Raw genomic sequence first — 20,259 nt, 5'->3', positions numbered from 1 at the left:
TCTGCCTGACACATAAGTGCATCCATGGGAAGGCTCCTAGATATCTATGCGACAAGATCAAACCGCACAATTGCAACCGCATTCTGCGATCCACCGACCAAAATCTGGTCAAGGTTCCTAAAACCAAATACAAGTCCAAAGGAGAAAGAAGGTTTGCTTTCCAGGGCCCCAGGCTTTGGAATGCTTTACCAACCAGCATTCGGTTGGAGCAAAACCACCTGTCTTTCAGAGGGCAGATCAAGACCCTGCTTTTCTGAAAGGCACGAGACACAATCAACAAGCGCCCAGAGGCGATTCAGTTCGCATGTGCCGCGCTATATAAATTTTTCATTCATTCAATATCGTAACGGCGTTAACCCCTGACCGTTACAGTCTCCTTACCCATTTCTGAAAGCTAGACGGGCAGCTATGGTTATGGCGGCATTTTTCTGTGTCACCTATGTTTTAAATGTTGTTCTTTTCTTCAATCACTCTTCACATTATTACCATAGTTTAATCCGCTCTTGGTAAAAATGGTTTCCTTAGGGAGGAGGTCGGCAACTGTCGATCGCAATCTACCTGTTGACCACAGGCAGGTGACGGGTAGATCACAACCACGTCTCTGCTTTGCTGACCTGTGCTAGGTGCCGCTCCTTCCCCCCCACTTTCACCCTCATGTCAGAGATTGGATCAGGAGGTTGCACAGCTCAGGACAGAGGGCAGGAACTGCCCAAGTTAACTTCTTAAGTTGACTGGTAGGTTATTGGTTGCTAGGACTCAGGGCGGTCATAATAACCAATCACCAGCTAGTTAGTATGAAAAGTTAACTCTGGCAGCTCCCGCTCCCACCCTCCATCTAGAAATATGCTCCCTCCCCCCGCTCTCCACTGTGCTGCACACCTGAATAGGTAAGAGCAGAGAAGGCGACTGCTCTATGGACACATGACACTGCTTTGGGGGGCATAGGATACTACTGTGGGGACACAGGACTAAGCTTTGGGGGCACAGGACATTATGGTGGGGAGAGGCAGATGAGAAGGGGGTCAAGGGACACTGCTATGGGGCAGAGGTCATTACTGTGTGGGGGCAGGGGACACTACTGTGGGGAAGCAGAGGTCACTGCTTTGGGGGCACGGGACACTACTGTGCATGGGGGACAGGACACTACTGTGAGGGGCACAGGACACTACTGTGTGGGGAGGAGGGGGCAGAGGGCACTACTTTGGGAGGGGGTAGAGGACGTTACTGTGGGGGGTAATGTGAAAGGGGGACAGAATCCCTACTGGGGGGGCAGAGAACACCACTGTTGGGAGTGATGTGAAAGGGGGGCAGAGGTCACTACTGTTGGGGTTGGGTGGGGGCAGAGGACACCATTATCGGGGTGGTCAAAGGATACTACTGTGTGGGGTAATGTGAAAGAGGGCAGAGGACACTACTGTGGGGGGCAGACTACAATATTGTGTGGGGGATGATGTGAAGGGGGCAAGGACTCTACGGTGGGTGGTGATGTGAAGGGGGGAGGGAATACCACTGTGACACACTGGGGGTTATTTACAAAATGAAAATCCACTTTGCACTACAAGTGCAATTGGAAGTGCACTGGAAGTTCACTAGGAAGTACAGTCGCTGTAGATCCCAGTGGAAGATCTGAAATGAGGGGAAGCTCTGCTGATTTTATCATCCAATCATGTGCAAGCTTGCATGTCCCCCATAGATCTACAGCGACTGAACTTCCAAGTGTAGTTAATATTCCAATCGCACACTTTCCTGGAGAAACGGCTCATAAATACAAAATGGGTGCTGAAGCGATCACCAGCTGGGTACTGGAACAATCAACCAAATGAACATATTCGCCAGCACACCACGCATCGTATATAACGTCCAAATGTTTTAATGCAAAGAAAGCATCACAAGAAGTGCAACGTTTCGAGGCCATGCAGGACCTCTTCGTCAGGCAAGTGATAAAGAACTTCCAAGTGCACTTGCAATGCACCTTTATTTTTTTAAAGTGCTGCACCCTGGGGATCTTTGCTCTCTTTCATGTTGTCCAGGTAGATTTCTGCCTCTCAAAGGTTGCCTACCCCTGCCTTAGGGTACTGCTCTATATGCTGGTCATAGCCTAACATGGAATAAATGCATGGATTCTATTCAGATTTGTATTATACAGTATGGGCCATATTCTCAAACGAGATACAACGGCGTATCTCCAGATACGCCGTCGTATCTCTGAGTTGCACGGTCGTATCTATGCGCCTGATTCTTAGAATCAGTTACGCATAGATTTCCCGTAGATCCGACTGCCGTAACTGTGTTACACCGTCGTATCGTAAATGCATATTTACGCTGGCCGCTAGGTGGCGCTTCCGTCGAATTCCGCGTTGAGTATGCAAATTATCTAGATACGCGAATTCACGAACGTACGCCCGGCCGACGCAGTAAAGTTACGCCGTTTACGTTAGGCTTTTCCCAGCGTATAGTTGCCCCTGCTATATGGCGGCGTAAGTGCGGCGTACCAATGTTAAGTATGGCCGTCATTCCCGCGTCGAAATTTGAAAAAGTTACGTCGTTTGCGTAAGTCGTCTGTGAATGGGGCTGGACGTCATTTACGTTCACGTCGAAACCAATGACGTCCTTGTGGCGTACTTTGGAGCAATGCACACTGGGAAATTCCACGGACGGTGCATGCACCGTTCGGGAAAAACGTCAATCACGTCGGGTCACAGAAGATTTACATAAAACACGCCCCCCTGATCCAAATTTGAATTAGGCGGGCTTACGCCGGCCGATTTACGCTACGCCGCCGCAACTTACGGAGCAAGTGCTTTGAGAATACAGCACTTGCCCGTCTAAGTTGCGGAGGCGTAACGTAAATCAGATACGTTACGCCTGCACAAAGTTACGCGATCGTACGAGAATCTGGCCCTATATCTTGATGTAATGGTAATAATATATTATTTGTCACTGGAAAATCAGACTTGAATCATTATTCTATCTATTCCATGGTGCACTATCTACATTGTAATTTCTATGTGGTTCTTATAATAAACAGTTAAAGCAACACTAAAGGCAAACATAGCCGCCGACTGTATCACTCGGCCCCGCCCCCCGGCGCGCCGCGTCATCCGATGTGATTGACAGCAGCGCCAGCCAATGGCTGCGCTGCTATCAATCCATCCAGCCTAGCCAATTAACGGCCAGGCTGGGAACCGAAGAGGATCACGTGGATGCGCGCGGGACCTACGAGGGGTCAGGTAAGTAAAACGGGGGTTCGGGGGGGGGGGCGGTACCGTCGGATGTTTTTTCACCTTAATGCATAGGATGCATTAAGGTGAAAAACATTTACCATTACAATCCCTTTAAAAGAAATCAATGTGTGTGGAGCTGTTACCCTTCTTAGTAAATTGCAAGTTACTTTTTAGATCTTACGTAGTAGATGTTAGTCACAATTAACTTGATCTGTTATGTCAGGTTAAAGATGTTTTGTAGGTTGTCCAAGCCACTTCTTTAGTTCCAACAAGTGTAAGGAAATGTAAACTGGTGGAAGCAGGAGCCTGACAGGGTATAATCAGTAAGTAAGTTGTGCAGTGTTATTTACAGAAGTGATATTTAACCCTGCTTGGAAATGTCATGTGCTGTGTCCCAGCATCCTCCTAACCCGTCCAGGCATGGGAAAAGCTCTAACACTTAGTGTTGGATCTTGCTGCTAGGCCCCCCAACAAAATACTGGTCCATCACTATGAAGGAAGGTCTCAATGACCAATAGGAATGCACATAAGGCAGAGGATGTGCCCAAACTTTGCCTGTCAGAATGGCCTGAGAATTGGCCATGATAGGAATGTTTGGTGGTTGTTGCAGGTATGTAGGGTTAATAGTTTGGGGGTGGGGGTGAATGGTTAATATGTATTTTGTTGTTAATGCCAAAGTTTTGATTGCTGTGCCCTTGGGTGGCAATCAACACCCTGTATGCATATGGTGCCACATCCTAGTATCTATTTGGAAAATATATGGAATTTTTATTGACTAAAGCAATACTACTATAGTACAGCCTCTATGAATGCAAGACGTGGGTGGAATGGAGGGGGGGGGGGGGGTATAGTTTACACTCTAGACAAGTACCTATGGTAGATCTAGTGGCTGTAAGAACCTCCAAGTACCAAAACATTACTGTTGTGAGATATGAGAGGGGGGGGGGGGGGGGTGGAGTTGGCAGAAGAATGATGATTTCATCTAGGACAACTAGCACCAGTACAAAGGACATTTCTCAATGGACATCTAGCACCAGCACACGAAACATTTCTCAATTAATGTATTTTTAACTAAACTTAGATTTTAATGGCCAACTTCAAGCAAAAACATTTTTTTTTTACTGCAGATTTGGGAAGAATAATCACTTCTGTTTCTGTCCATGACACCATGGGGGGGGGGATTTTACCTTTTCATCTTTCTTCCTGATCCTGTGACAGCAGGACAAGAAATACATGGGAGAGGTTGTCACTGGGACAAGACACAGATCTTATTTAACTACAAGTTGCAACTAATTATTTTACATTTCACTGCAAATAGTATTTTCTTAGACAGCTTTGGGAAGGGTTAGAGCCTCTATCAAACTTTTATCACCGGCATTTTCTGCCCTGATGGGAACTAAGAGGAAATTAAGGGTTCAGTTTAAATCTAGGAGTTGGGTTATATGTTAGGGTTAGATGAATGTTAATTGTATGGAAAATGATCACAGGACCAGGACACTATTTTCCTCTAAGACGGTGATCTCCAAAATGCAGCCCTTTGCTTGCTTTTATCCAGCCCTTGGGGCAATGTTTCTTCCTCTGACACCAACAATGGGGCATAATTCCCATCACTGACACTAACACAGGGGCACAATTTCTCCCAGTGACACCACTGTGTGGGCACAGTTCCTCCCAGTGACACCGCTGTGTGGGCACAGTTCCTCCCAGTGACACCAACAATGGGGCATAATTCCCATCACTGACACTAACAAAGGGGCACAGTTCCTCCCAGTGACACCACTGTGTGGGCACAGTTCCTCCCAGTGACACCACTGTGTGGGCACAGTTCCTCCCAACAATGGGGCATAGTTCCCCCCAGTGTAAGGTGACCAGATTTTTAAAATGAAATCTGGGACATATTTTTATTTATTACTAGTAATGGCGGAAATCAAGCGACTCTGCCCATCACTCTCCGAGACCCGGCTACTACTGGGTGGGGAGCGGAGGAAGATCACTCTGCCAGGGAAGGCAAAGAGATAAGCAGGCTGGCCGGGACTTGAGCAAAGGCAGAATAACATGCAAGCGGAGCTGAATAGGCATGCACCCGAAACTGAAGAAATATTCCCTCCGCTCCAACCAGCACATGATCATCAGAAAGGGGCACAGATAATGGAAAAAAATACACCCCCCCCCCCCTCGGCTAGTAGGAGCGGGGGTGTGCAATTCAGATTTTTTTTTTTTATTCTGCACTAACTGTCTTTGAAATTGCCCCAGCCCCTGTTCAAATCCAATCTGGGGACAGCTTTGGCCCGGGGGACAGTGTCCTCAATCCGGGGACTGTCCCCGGAAACCGGGGGTTGTCTGGTCACCCTACCCCAGTGACACCAACGATGGGGCATGATTCTTCCCACCAATGATACAAAAGATCGGGCACAATTCCTCTCACTGACACCAAAGATGGGGCACTGTTTACTCCTACTGATGCTAGGACATTTTCTACTTTCAATGGCTACAGTCCAGCCCCCCTAAAGTCTGAAGGGCAATAAACTGGTTCTTTGTTTAGAACCATTGGAGACCCTTGCTCTAAAGCCCCCTACACAATGTTGGGAGACATTTGCTGGTTCAAAATAAAAAAGACCACCATTCTGCCCTTGTATACGTCGGTCTGTCTGACAGAAGCTGGCCGTTCGGCACTCTGCCAATGGAAAAGAGCACTGATCGGAGTGTTCTGGCCGTCCCCTGTGAGAACACAATCGCTCGGCAGGGGAGATCACTGGGCTAATCTTGCATGGTTAGTACAGTGTTTTCAGAGCTGTCAGTTGTTTTTTTTTTTTGTGCGTATCCCGCTGGCTTGCATAAAAAAAAAACTGTTAGGGCCAGATCCACATAGATCGGCGCTTCTTTACGGCCGACGTAGTGTATCTCAGATACACAATGCCGCCGTAACTTACAGCGTATTTTCCTTATCCTCAAAGAATTTGCGCCGTAAGTTACGGCGGTGTAGTGTAACTTTGGCGGCGTAAGGGCGCGCAATTCAAATGGATGTGATGGGGGCGTGTTTTATGTTAATACGTCTTGACCCGACGTAAAGGACGTTTTTTTTTAACGGCGCATGCGCCGTCCGTGGGGGTATCCCAGTGCGCATGCTCGAAATTAACCCGCAACAAGCCAATGCTTACGACGTGAACATCATTCTACGCAAAGCCCTATTCGCGAACGACTTACGCAAACGACGTAAAAAATTCAAAATTCGACGCGGGAACGACAGCCATACTTAACATTGAGTACGCCTCATATAGCAGGGGTAACTATACGCCGAAAAAAGCCTTACGGAAACGACGTAAAAAATGCGCCGGCCGGACGTACGTTCGTGGATCGCCGTATCTAGCTAATTTGCATACTCAACGCGGAAAACGACGGAAACGCCACCTAGCGGCCACAATAAATATGCACCTTAGATCCGACGTCGTACTAAGACGTACGCCAGTCGGATCTAGCCCAGCTTCAGGCGTATCTTGTTTTGTGGATACAAAACAAAGATACGCCGGAGCAAACTAGAAGTTACGCGGCGTATCAATAGATGCGCCAGCGTAACTTCTTTGAGGATCTGGCCCTTAGTGTGTACCTGGCTTAAGACAATAATGACATTGGCCCGGATTCAAGAAGCAATTGCGCCTGTGTAACCATAGTTACACAGCGCAATTGCTTACTTGCCCCGGCGTAACGAATGCTCCTGATTCAGGAACCTCGTTACGCCGACTGCAGCCTAAGATATGCGGGGCATAAGGCTCTTATGCCCGCATATCTTAGGCTGCATTCTTGCGATGGCCCCTAGGTGGCGTTCCCGTTGTGCTCAGCGTATAGTATGCAAATTGCATACTAACGCCGATTCACAACGTTACGCAAGCCCTGCGTACGCAATTTACGTCGTTTCCGTACGGCGTTTTTTGCGTAAGGCTGCCCATGCTATTAGCAGGGGCAGCCAATGTTACGTATACCCGTCGTTCCCGCGTCGCGAAATTTCAAATTTACGTAGTTTGCGTAAGTGATTCGTGAATGGCGCTGGACGCCATTCACGTTCACTTTGAAGCAAATCACGTCTGGAAAGTTTCCCGACGGAGCATGCGCTCTAAGATCGGCGCGGGAACGCGCCTAATTTAAATGATTCCCGGCCCCTACGGGATCATTTAAATTGCGCACGCTTACGCCGGGCATTTTCCGGCGCGCCCACGCAATTTACGGAGCTACTGCTCCGTGAATCAAGGGCAGCGCAGTAAATTTGCGGGGGCGCAGGGAAAAAACGTTGTCCTGCGCCTCCGTAAAAAATGCGCAAATCTACCTGAATCCGGGCCAATGTATTCTCTGTGCCAGAAAAAATATGCTACAGTCAGGCCCAAAATTAACTGTCAAACCACAGCTGGCACAACTCTGATCTATACTTTACTAGCAACAATGTCCATCTCTCGTCTGGGCTGAGAGTTGCACATTTTTGTCTCTAATCCCATATAATGTATATTCTACATTGTTCTATAGAAGACAGTAATGTTCAATGTTCAATGCATACCCGCAATCAAATGTCCAATGATTCACTCGCCCTTACAAACTTTCCCTGATAATCATTTATTCATGTTTATAACACAATTTAAAGTAGAAAAACAAAGCTGACCTTTCACACACTTTTCTAGTACCTAGAACTTTGATGAGGAGACAGGACACATTAACACAGACTCAGTAACTCAAAGGTCCAATCTAACTGTGCAAACAGATTCTTTTTCCTATTTCTTTTTTCCTGCTCCATCTGCAGAGTATAAAGACAAGTTACAGCCAGAATATGAGGATTTCCTAGTATACGATTATTTTAGGAAAGCGTTTGCAGCAGGATTTCTGTAACCTGAGCATGCAGTCCTGGGGCAGACATGACAGCTATGCAGAGATTTGAGTCCATAGCAGATGGGGGAATACATCATCACAAGTAGTAAACCTGTTTTATAATCTACTGTATCTCCTTTTTACTACAGAGACTGATAAATCTGCGTGTAACCAAAGCATTTTGAAGCATGGAGAACAGCTGATGTATATAACCAATCTGTGTGGTTGTGTGCATGTGATCCCAGCCAAAGTGCCTACAGTATGGGACAACTATGAGAATTATAGTGGGACGGAAATGATTCTTGGTTTCAGACATTGCCTTAACCATTAGCCTACTGGGCACTTTCACCCCCTTCCCGCCCATGCCAATTTTCAGCTTTCAGCGCTGTTGCACTTGTACTAACATTTAAAGGTAAAGTTGATCCAGGGAACATCCAATTGCCTCTCGGGGGATCAGGAAGGAATTTTTCCCCTGCTGTAGCAAATTGGATCATGTTTTGCTGGGGTTTTTTGCCTTCCTCTGGATCAACTGTGGGTATGGAGTTGGGATTGTACTGTGTGTTTTATTTTGTTTGTTTATTTTTTTGTGGTTGAACTGGATGGACTTGTGTCTTTTTTCAACCTGACTAACTATGTAAGTTTGAATGACAATTGCGCGGTCATGCAACGCTGCACCCAAACAACATTTTTATCATTTTTTGGGACAGATAGAGCTCTCGTTTGGTGTTTGATGGTTATCCCCCAATTTTTTTTTCTGTGATCTGAATTCCTATTAGACGGTGGCTATGTTTGTTCCCTATGCTCCCACTGTATGTAGAACATAGGGGGTTATATATGAAAGGCAAATACACTTTGCACTACAAGTGCAAACTACAAGTGCAAAGTGCATTTGAAATTGCACTGAAAGTGCACTTGGAAGTGCAGTCGCTGTAAATCTGAGGAGTTGATCTGAAATGAGGGGAAGCTCTGCTGATTTTATCATCCAATCATATGCAAGATAAAATGCTGTTTTTTATTTTCCTTGCATGTCCCCCTCGAATCTACAGCGACTGCACTTCCAAGTGCACTTTCAGAGCAATTTCGAGTGTACTTTGCACTTGTAGTTTGCACTTGTAGTGCAAAGTGGATTTGCCTTTCGTAAATAACCCCCTCTCTTTATCACTTGTATGGCCTGTACACACGATCGGATATCCGATGGAATCTAATCCGATGGATTTTTTAGTCAGATATCCGATGAAGCTGACTTTCATCAGTCTTGCCTACACACCATCAGTCAAAAATCAAACCGTGTCCAAACGCGGTGACGTAAAACACTACGACATGCTGAGAAAAATTAAGTTCAATGCTTCCGAGCATGCGTCGATTCTGAGCATGCATGGATTTTTCTCCAATGGAGTTCCACACAGATGATCGTTTTTTTCTATCAGTTTTTTATCAATAGGAAAATTTTAAAACACCTATTTTTTTTCATCGATGGAAAACAAACTGATGGGGCCCACACACGATCGATTTGTCACAGGTCCCAGAAGATCGCCCAGCCATTCAGGCCACGCAGCGTGACTCGTGCATGCACAGTGCGCACCCGGCTGTGAAGCTGTCACAGCCGGGTGCCCACACTTGCAATGTTACACTACTGTTACGCTACTTTTTGTAGCTGCTGACTTTTAACAAACATGGGTCAAGCTGGAGCTCCACTTAACCCATTAAGGACCGCCTTACGCCGATATATGTCGGCAGAATGGCACGGCTGGGCACAATAACGTACCTGCACGTGTTTCTTTAAGCCCAGCCGTGGGTCGCGCGCGGTCCGAAGCTCCACGGCCGCGGGACCCGATCGCCGCCGGTGTCTCGAGATCGGTCACCGGAGCTGAAGAACGGGGAGAGCTGTGTGTAAACACACCTTCCCCGTTCTTCACAGTGGCAGTGTTATTGATCGTGTGTTCCCTGATATAGGGAAACATGATCAATGGCGTCACACGTCCAGCCCCACCCCCTACAGTTAGAAACACATATGAGGTCACACTTAACCCCTACAGAACCCCCTAGTGGTTAACTCCCAAACTGAAATTTTCATTTTCACAGTAATGAATGCATTTTTTTAGCAGTTTTTGCTGTGAAAATGACAATGGTCCCAAAAATGTGTCAAAATTGTCCGATGTGTCCGCCATAATGTCGCAGTCACGAAAAAAATCGCTGATCACCGCCATTAGTAGTAAAAAAAAAAAAAATATTAATAAAAATGCCATAAAACTGTCCTCTATTTTGTAAACGCTATAAATTTTGCGCAAACCAATCGATAAACGCTTATTGCGATTTCTTTTACCAAAAATAGGTAGAAGAATACGTATCGGCTTAAACTGAGGGAAAAAAACGTTTTTTTATATCTTTTTTGGGGATATTTATTATAGCAAAAAGTAAAAAATATTGCAATATTTTATTTTTAGATATCCCTAAGATCCGACTGGTGTAAGTGTCTTACACCATCGTATCTTAGGCTGCATAATCCCGCTGGCCGCTAGGTGGCGCTTCCGTATAGTTACGCGAGGAATATGTAAATTAGTATTTACGCCGATTCAGAAACGAATGACTGCCTGGCGCTTTTTTTTTTAACGTCGTTTGCGTTGGGTTTTTTCCGGCGTAAAGTTACCCCTGCTATATGAGGGGTATGTGCGGCGTATCCGTCGTTCCCGCGTCAAATTTTTTAAATTTTACATCGTTTGCGTAAGTTGTTCGCGAATAGGGCTTTGCGTAAGTTACGTTCACTTCGAAACCAATGAGGCTTTGCGGCGTAATTTCGAGCATGCGCACTGGGATTTTTTCACGAACGGCGCATGCGCCGTTCACAAAAAACGTCAAAAACGTGGGGTCAAGTCAAATTTAAATAAAACAAGCCCCCAACATCCCCATTTGAATTAGGCGGGCTTACGCCGCAACACATACGTTACGCCGCCGTAACTAAGGGCGCAAGTTGTTTCTGAATACAGAACTTGCGCCCTAAATTACGGCGGAGTAACGTATCTGAGATACGTTACGCCGGGCGGACAGATAGACCATTCTATCTGAATCCAGCCCACTAAGTAACCATTTAAATGAAAATAGACTTCTTCAAGATTGCACATTGAGTCCTGGACACTGGAATAATGGGGCAATCTAAGCATGTTGTTCTGTAGAATGGGGGCATGCAGGATAATACCAGCTGCTGCCCAGTTTTCTGCCTCCCTGGCACAGACGATGGCCATGACCTGGGATACATGACCAGCTCATATCCTGGAAGTAAACCCCTGCACACAATAGAGCAATGAAAACCCTGTGCCAATGACATCTGTATCCAAAGCTTCCCTTAACCGACAGTAACCTCACACTGCTGTGCTCCTATTGGTGGAGAGCTCGGGGACTGGAGATCCAGTCTTCCTATAAGATCCAGCCTCCCACAATGTATATAGTCCCAATCACTTGTATCAGCAGAGAGGGGAAGGAAACCTCTCCATCCACAACAAGCACACACAGTGCAATGTATGCATGCAGATTTCTATGATGTGCACAACACACAAAGCACATTCTCATATGTAGCTGCAGGATGAGGAAAACATCCACATATTATTAGTAAACAATAGGCCAGCACAGTATATTGCAGATCTGATTACAGCGCACACTGATCTGTACACAAAGGGCCCATACATGAGATCTCCATACAGGTACTGTGCCCCCTTCCTTCTCCCATGGCTGACAGTCCCACACACACACCTATCCAGGTATGGTGTCCACACTGATCCCCTCCACCTCCTCACCTGGGCTAGTCACACCTTCTATACCCGCTCTGTACCTTCTCTATACCCGCTCTGTACCTTCTCTATACCCGCGCTGTACCTTCTCTATACCCGCTCTGTACCTGTTCTGTACCTTCTTCCCCGTGGCCGCTCCGCGCTCCTCAGATGTTCTCCCATACACAGGCTGCTCCGGTCCCCGGCATCTTCCCGGCTACAGCCCCGGCCGCCCCGCTCCTTCTATACGAGTCCATAGTGTTCAGGGGGACAGGAGAGCCGACACCGCCGCCTCACTCCATCCTCGTCTTCCGCCCTCATCCCCGGATCCTCCGCTCTCTCATCTCCACACTCCTTCATAACCATACCGGCTCATTCTGGTTCCACACTCAGGAAAATACATGAACAACGATCATGTGTGCAAACATCTCACAGGCACACTCTTGTGGCGGGATGGGGAGCATGTGTACACTCCACTTTACTTATATATAGATATATACAACGAGTATATATAATGTATACAGCACATAGGTCTGTGTACACTCCACTTTACTCATATATAGATATATAATGAGTATATATAATGTATATAGCACATAGGTCTGTGTACACTCCACTTTACTCATATATAGATATATACAACGAGTATATATAATGTATACAGCACATAGGTCTGTATGTGTACACTCCACTTTACTCATATATAGATATATAATGAGTATATATAATGTATACAGCACATAGGTCTGTCTGTGTACACTCCACTTTACTCATATATAGATATATAATGAGTATATATAATGTATACAGCACATAGGTCTGTCTGTGTACACTCCACTTTACTTATATATAGATATATACAACGAGTATATATAATGTATATAGCACATAGGTCTGTGTACACTCCACTTTACTTATATATAGATATATACAACGAGTATATATAATGTATACAGCACATAGGTCTGTGTACACTCCACTTTACTCATATATAGATATATACAACGAGTATATATAATGTATACAGCACATAGGTCTGTGTACACTCCACTTTACTCATATATAGATATATACAACGAGTATATATAATGTATACTGCACATAGGTCTGTGTATACTCCACTTTACTCAATATAGATATATACAATGAGTATATATAATGTATACTGCACATAGATCTGTGTATACTCCCCTTTACTCATATATAGATATATACAATGAGTATATATAATGTATACTGCACATATGTCTGTGTATACTCCACTTTACTCATATATAGATATATACGAGTATATATAATGTATACAGCACATAGGTCTGTGTACACTCCTTTACTCATATATAGATATATACAATGAGTATATATAATGTATACTGCACATAGATCTGTGTACACTCCACTTTACTCATATATATATATATATATATATATATATATATATATATATATATATACAACGAGTATATATAATGTATATAGCACATAGGTCTGTGTACACCACTTTACTCACATATAGATATATACAATGAGTATATATAATGTATACAGCACATAGATCTGTGTACACTCCACTTTACTCATATATAGATTCACGTACGTACGCCCGGCGCAATTTAGTTACGTCGTTTACGTTAGGCTTTTTCGGCGTAACCTTACGCCTGCTATTAGGAGGCGCAGCCAATGTTAAGTATGGACGTCGTTCCCGCTTCGAAATTTGAATTTTTTACGTCGTTTGCGTAAGTCGTTCGCGAATAGGGCTGGACGTAATTTACGTTCACGTCGAAAGCAATGACGATTTGCGGCAGGATTTTCGAGCATGCACACTGGGATTCTTTCACGAACGGCACATGCCGGGGTCACCATTAATTTAAATAAAACACGCCCCCCTCATCATCTTTGAATTAGGCGCGCTTACGCCGGCCCCATTTACGCTACGCCGCCGTAGGTTAGGAGGCAAGTGCTTTTTGAATACAGCACTTGCCTCTCTAACTTACGGCGGCGCAGCGTAAATACGATACGCTGCGCCGCCGTAATAATGGGCGCAGATACCTGAATCTAGCCCTGTGTATATATAATGTATACAGAACATAGGTCTGTGTACACCACTTTGCTCATATATAGATATATACAATGGCCCGGATTCACATACATTGGCGCATATTTATGCCGACGTAGCGTATCGAATATACGCTACGCCGACGCAGCGCAGAGAGGCAAGCACAGTATTCACAATGCACTTGCTCCCACTCGCTCTCAAATCTACGCTGGGTTTCCTCGGCGTAAGCCAGCGTAGGTGGAAGTGGGCGTGAGCCATGCTAATGAGGCGTGACCCCATGCAAATGATGGGCTGAGCGCCAGACAGATACGAATAATGAACGGCGCATGTGTCGTCCCGTGGATGCATCCATGTGCGCATGCTCATAATCACGTCGGAATTACTCCCTAAGATACGACGGATCACTGCCTACGACGTGAACGTAACCTACGCCCAGCCCTATTCACGTACTACGTAAACGACGTAAAATACGACAGCTGTGTTCCCTGGTCCATACCTTAGCATGAGTTGCGCCTCATATATGGGGCTTAACGTTATGCCGGACGTACGACTTACGCAAACCGCATATATTGCCTTTCGTTAATAACCCCCAATGTGTAGATATAATGTATACTGCACATAGATGTGTGTACACTCCACTCTACTCATATATAGATATATACACTGTGTATATATAATGTATACATCACATATATCTGTGTACTCTCCTCTCTACTCATATATAGATACATTATATGCACTCACTGTGTATATATTAGGTATACGGCACATACAGTATCTTGCAAATTATTTACCACCCTTGGCTTTTTACCTATTTTGTTACATTACAGCATTTAGTTCAATGTTTTTTTAATCTGAATTATATGTGATGGATCTGAACATAATTGTCTAAGTTGGTGAAGTAAAATTAGAAAAATATGTACATAAAACTATTTTTCAGAAATAAAAAACTGATAATTGGCATGTGCGTATGTATCCACCCCCTTTGTTATGAAGCTCATAAAAAGCTCTGGTGCAACCAATTACCTCCAGAAGTCACATAATTATTGAAATTATGTCCGCCTGTGTGCAATCCAAGTGTCACATGATCTGTCATTACATATACACACCTTTTTGAAAGGCGCCAGAGGCTGCAACACCCAAGCAAGAGGCACCACTAACCAAACACTACCATTAAGACCAAGGAACTCTCCAAACAAGTAGGGGACAATGTTGTTGAGAAGTACAAGTCAGTGGTAGGTTATATTAAAAAAAAATCTATTTTTTTGATGATCCCTAGGAGCACCATCAAATCTATCATAACCAAATGGAAAGAACATGACACAACAGCAAACCTGCCAAGAGATGGCCGCACACCAAAACTCACGGACCGGGCAAGGAGGGCATTAATCAGAGAGGCAGCACACAGACCTAAGATAACCCTGGAGGAGCTGCATAGTTCCACAGCAAAGACTGGAGTATCTGTACATAGGACGACAATACGCCGTACACTCCATAGAGTTGGGCTTTATGGCAGAGTGGCCAAAGGAAAGCCATTGCTTTCAGCAAAAAAAGAAAATGGCACGTTTTGAGTTTGCAGAAAGGCATGTGGGAGGCTCCCAAAATGTATGTAGGAAGGTGTTCTGGTCTGATGAGACTAAAATTTCACTTTTTGGCCATCAAAGAAAACGCTCTGTCTGGCGCAAACCAAACCCAACCCAACACATCACATCACCCAAAGAACACCATCAGCAGTTGGGATTGGGAAACTGGTCAGAGTTGAGGGAACGATGGATGGTGCTAAATACAGGGATATTCTTGAGCAAAACCTGTAGCACTCTGTGTGTGATTTGAGGCTAGGACGGAGCTTCACCTTCCAGCAGGACAATGACCCCAAACACACTCCTAAAGCAACGCTTGAGTGGTTTAAGGGGAAACATGTAAATGTGTTGGAATGGCCTAGTCAAAGCCCAGACCTCAATCCAATAGAAAATCTGTGGTCAGACTTAAAGATTGCTGTTCACAAGCGCAAGCCATCAAACTTGAAGGGGCAGTTTTGCAAGGAGGAATGGGCAAAAATCCCAGTGGTAAGATGTGGCAAGCTCATAGAGACTTATACAAAGCGACTTGGAGCTGTGATAGCTGCAAAAGGTGTCTCTACAAAGTATTGACTTTAGGGGGGTGAATAGTTATGCACATTGACTTTTTCTGTAATATTGTCCTATTTGTTGTTTGCTTCACAATAAAAAAAAAAAACATCTTCCAAGTTGTGGTCGTGTTCTGTAAATTAAATGATACAAATCCTCAAACATTCCATGATAATTCCAGGTTGTAAGGCAACAAAACACGAAAAATGCCAAGGGGGGTGAATACTTTTGTAAGGCACTGTATATCTGTGTACACTCCACTCTACTGGTATATACTGTATAATGTATACTGCACATCGATCTGTGTACACTCCACTCTACCCATAGATATATACACCTACTATGTATATATAATGTATACAGCACATAGATCTGTGTACACTCTACTCATATACAGTATCTCAGAAAAGTGAGTACACCCCTCACATTTTGGTAAAAATTGTATTATATCTTTTCATGTGACAACACTGAAGAAATTATACTTTTCTACAATGTAAAGTAGTGAGTGTACAGCTTGTATAACAGTGTACATTTTCTGTCCCCTCAAAATAACTCAACACACAGCCATTAATGTCTAAACCGCTGGCAACAAAAGTGAGTACACCCCTAAGGCTTTATTTCCATGGACGTTTTTACAGCCACTTTTCTGAGCGTTTTTTGCAGCTTAAAAACAGCTCTCCATGTTAGTCTATGGCCTCATGCCTACCATGATGTTTTTGAGCTGTAGATGGCTGAGCCGTTTTTAAGCTGCAAAAAAAACCCAGGACCAGTGCGTTCTGAAGCTCCAGCGTTAGAGCTGTAAAAACGCCAGACGTTAAAAAACGCTCAAAAAATGCGCAAAAACATGCAAAAACGCTCCAGCTAAAAAAATAAAAAAACATGGACAGGCGTTTTTAAGCTGTAAAAAAAGGCTAAAAAAAGTGGCTGTAAAAACGTCCATGGAAATGAAGCCTAAGTGAAAATGTCCAAAGTGGGCCCAAAGTGTCAATATTTTGTGTGACCACCATTATTTTCCAGCACTGCCTAAACCCTCTTGGGCATGGAGTTTACCAGAGCTTCACAGGTTGCCGCTGGAGTCCTCTTCCACTCCTCCATGATGACATCACAGAGCTGGTGGATGTTAGAGACCTTGCGCTCCTCCACCTTCCGTTTGAAGATGCCCAACAGATGCTCATTAGGGTTTAGGTCTGGAGACATGCTTGGCCAGTCCATCACCTTTACCCTCAGCTTCTTTAGCAAGGCAGTGGTCATCTTGGAGGTGTGTTTGGGGTCGTTATCATGTTGAAATACTGCCATGTGGCCCAGTCTCCGAAGGGAGGGGATGATGCTCTGCTTCAGTATGTCGCAGTACATGTTGGTATTCATGGTTCCCCCAATTAACTGAAGCTCGCCAGTGTCGGCAGCACTCATGTAGTCCCAGACCATGACACTCCCACCACCATGCTTAACCACCTACGGACTGCCCACCGCAGGAATACGTTTCTACTTTGAAGAGGAATATCGTTGTTATGGTAGCAGCTAGCTACCATAACCCCGGTATCCTCTTCTAGAGCGGGCGGTCTGCTTTCAGATAAGAGTGGTCTCTGCGGCGGATTCGCTGCAAGATCACTTTTATTGGCAGCGGGAGAGGGGTCCCCCCTCCCGCCGCTCTCCGGTGCCCTCTGCCACTTACCGGAACTGTCGGCAGCGGCTCAGGTGATCGGATCCTTCTCCTGGGCTGACATGAAGACAAGTGAGGGGAAGATGGCCCCCACCCGTCTCCATATCATTGCAGGGTGGAAGCGACATCAAAACATCACTTCCACCCACTGCTTTTAAAGGGACACATTTTCTTTTTAAAGCGGCCCATCCTGATGAGCTTGCGCGCAGAAGCAAACGCATACGTGAGCAGCGCCCGCATATGAAAACGGTGTTCAAACTGCACATGTGAGGTATCGCCACGATCGTTAGAGCAAGAGCAATAATTCTAGCCCTAGACCTTCTCTGTAACTCAAAACATGCAACCTGTAGAATTTTTTAAACGTCGCCTATGGAGACGCCATTCCACGAGCGGGCTCAATTTTGAAGCGTGACATGTTGGGTATCAATTTACTCGGCGTAATGTTATCTTTCACAATATAAAAAAAAATTGGGCTAACTTTACTGTTGTCTTAATTTTTAATTAAAAAAATTCCCAAAAAAGTGTGCGTGTAAGACTGCTACGCAAATATGGGGTGACAAAAAGTATTGCAACGACCACAATTTTATTCTCTAGGGTATTAGATTTTTTTTTTATAATGTTTGGGGGTTCTAAGTAATTTTCTAACAAAAAAAAATGTTTTTAACTTGTAAACACCAAATCTCAGAAAGAAGCTCGGTCCTTAAGTGGTTAAACTGACACCAATACTGGCGGTTATTATTGCAGAAACTGACACCAATGATGGGGATTATTATTGCAGAAACTGACACCAATGCTGGAGATTATTATTGCAGAAACTGACACCAGGTCAACCACATCCACTGGTAAACTAGCAGAGGCTTCAACTACAGTTCCCACATTTTGGCCACTGCAACCCCCCCCCCCCCCAAAAAAAAGAGGGTTATCATGCTTTATGTGATAATGACTAAGCCCCTCCCTTTCATGACATGTCAAAAAGGGGCTAAGCATGGGTGACCTTAAAATGATGCCCCCCTGAAAAAAGTTCTGCAGACGCCCATGATTCCCAGGAGTAACCTATGGCTGTGAAAGTTGGACCATAAGGAAGGCTGAACGCCAAAGAATTCAAGCTTTTGAACTATGGCGTTGGAGAAGACTCTTGAAAGTCCCTTGGATGGCAAGAAGGTCAAACTAGTCAATCCTGGAGGAACTCAACCCTGAATATTCACTGTAAGGACAGATCATAAAGCTGAAACTTGAATACAATGGCCACATAATGCGAAGAGAGGACTCATTGGAAAATACCCTAATGCTGGGAAACATGGAAGGGAAAAGGTAAAGAGGATGACGGAAAACAAGATGGATAGATAGCATCATCGAAATAATGAACATGAAGTTAAAGGAATTTTTTTTTTTTGCTGAAATTACTGTTTACAGGGTATAGAGACATAATAGTTAACCGATTCCTTTTAAAATTGATTAAAAATAGATAAAAATCAATCATATAATGTACCTCTAGTTTCGTTTTTGCATCTAGTTTCGTTTTTTGCATGTTATCCTGCCTCTGTGCTGTAAAGAGCCATAAAGCAGTGATGGTTTGGAAAATGAAACTAGAATCTCCCAGTACTGTGGTCATCAGGAAACAGACAACCAGGAAGTGTCCAGAACAGAGAATTACAGCAACATTAGAGCAAAAACGAACAATGAGAACATGAAACCAGGACTGCAGTAAGGTAAAGGAAGCTATTTAGCTAAAAAAAAAATTCCTTTAGTGACCCTTTAATTAAGCAAGCTCCGGGAGGCGGTGGAGGACAGAAAAGCCTGGCGCGCTATGGTCCATGAGGTTATGAAGAGTCGGACTAAATGGCTGAACAACAACAAAGGTAACTTGTTTGTATCTTCTGTTTCATTTGTTTTCTGATACCATTCACCAACTTTAGACACACCTTGTACAGTGATGAGTGTCATTATTGTAAAGGGCGTTCTTCCCACTGACCCCCAATGTAAGGGGCATTCTTCCCACTGACCCCCAATGTAAGGGGCATTCTTCCCACTGACCCCCAATGTAAGGGGCATTCTTCCCACTGGTCTTCAGAATAATGCCTTTATGCAATATAACAAACATATAGTGGCAAATTTAGTCTTTTTATTTATTTTTTGTAAATAGTAAAAAATGAAAAACGCCTGTAAACAAAATGCAGCTAAACACGAGTTACCGCGTTGACGCGCGTTTACAAGCTGTTACAGGGATTCCCATTTCAAATGCCTCTAAACATCCATTCTGAATGCATTGTTTTTGCTTTCCAAAAAATGCTTCTAAACTCAACTGCCTAGAAAGGACTATAAACTACCCTGTGTACATGTACTTATAAGATAATATAGAGGAGAGTTCAGGGGGCAGCTGAAAAAAAAACACGCCCAAATTCTCCTAAGGCTTCATTTCCACTGACGTTTTTACAGCCACTTTTCTGAGCGTTTTTTACAGCTTAAAAACGCCTGTCAATGTTATTCTATGGCATCATGCCTACATAGGCGTTTTTGAGCTGCAAATGGCATAGGCGTTTTTGAGCTGTAAAAAAAACGCAGGGCCAGGGCGTTCTGAAGCTCC

At 44.4% G+C, this 20,259-nt stretch overlaps 1 protein-coding gene across 2 annotated transcripts in view; it reads right to left on the bottom strand.

Moving 5' to 3' along the window:
- SLC16A14 (solute carrier family 16 member 14) overlaps window positions 1-12,238 on the bottom strand; it is a 66,502-nt gene extending 54,264 nt beyond the window's left edge. The window contains exon 1 of one of the 2 annotated variants that reach the window (XM_040348813.1): window positions 11,962-12,238. The gene's annotated coding sequence lies outside the window, so the exon portion shown is untranslated. The remainder of the gene's footprint in view (window positions 1-11,961) is intronic. The other variant, XM_040348814.1, reaches the window with a different exon arrangement.
- Between the last annotated feature and the right edge of the window lie 8,021 nt (window positions 12,239-20,259).

This window comes from Rana temporaria, chromosome 4 (genome assembly GCF_905171775.1).
Source record: "Rana temporaria chromosome 4, aRanTem1.1, whole genome shotgun sequence".
Lineage (NCBI taxonomy): Eukaryota > Metazoa > Chordata > Amphibia > Anura > Ranidae > Rana > Rana temporaria.
The sequence above is the reverse complement of the archived record's forward strand: the minus strand, read 5'-3'. Positions and strand labels throughout refer to the sequence as shown.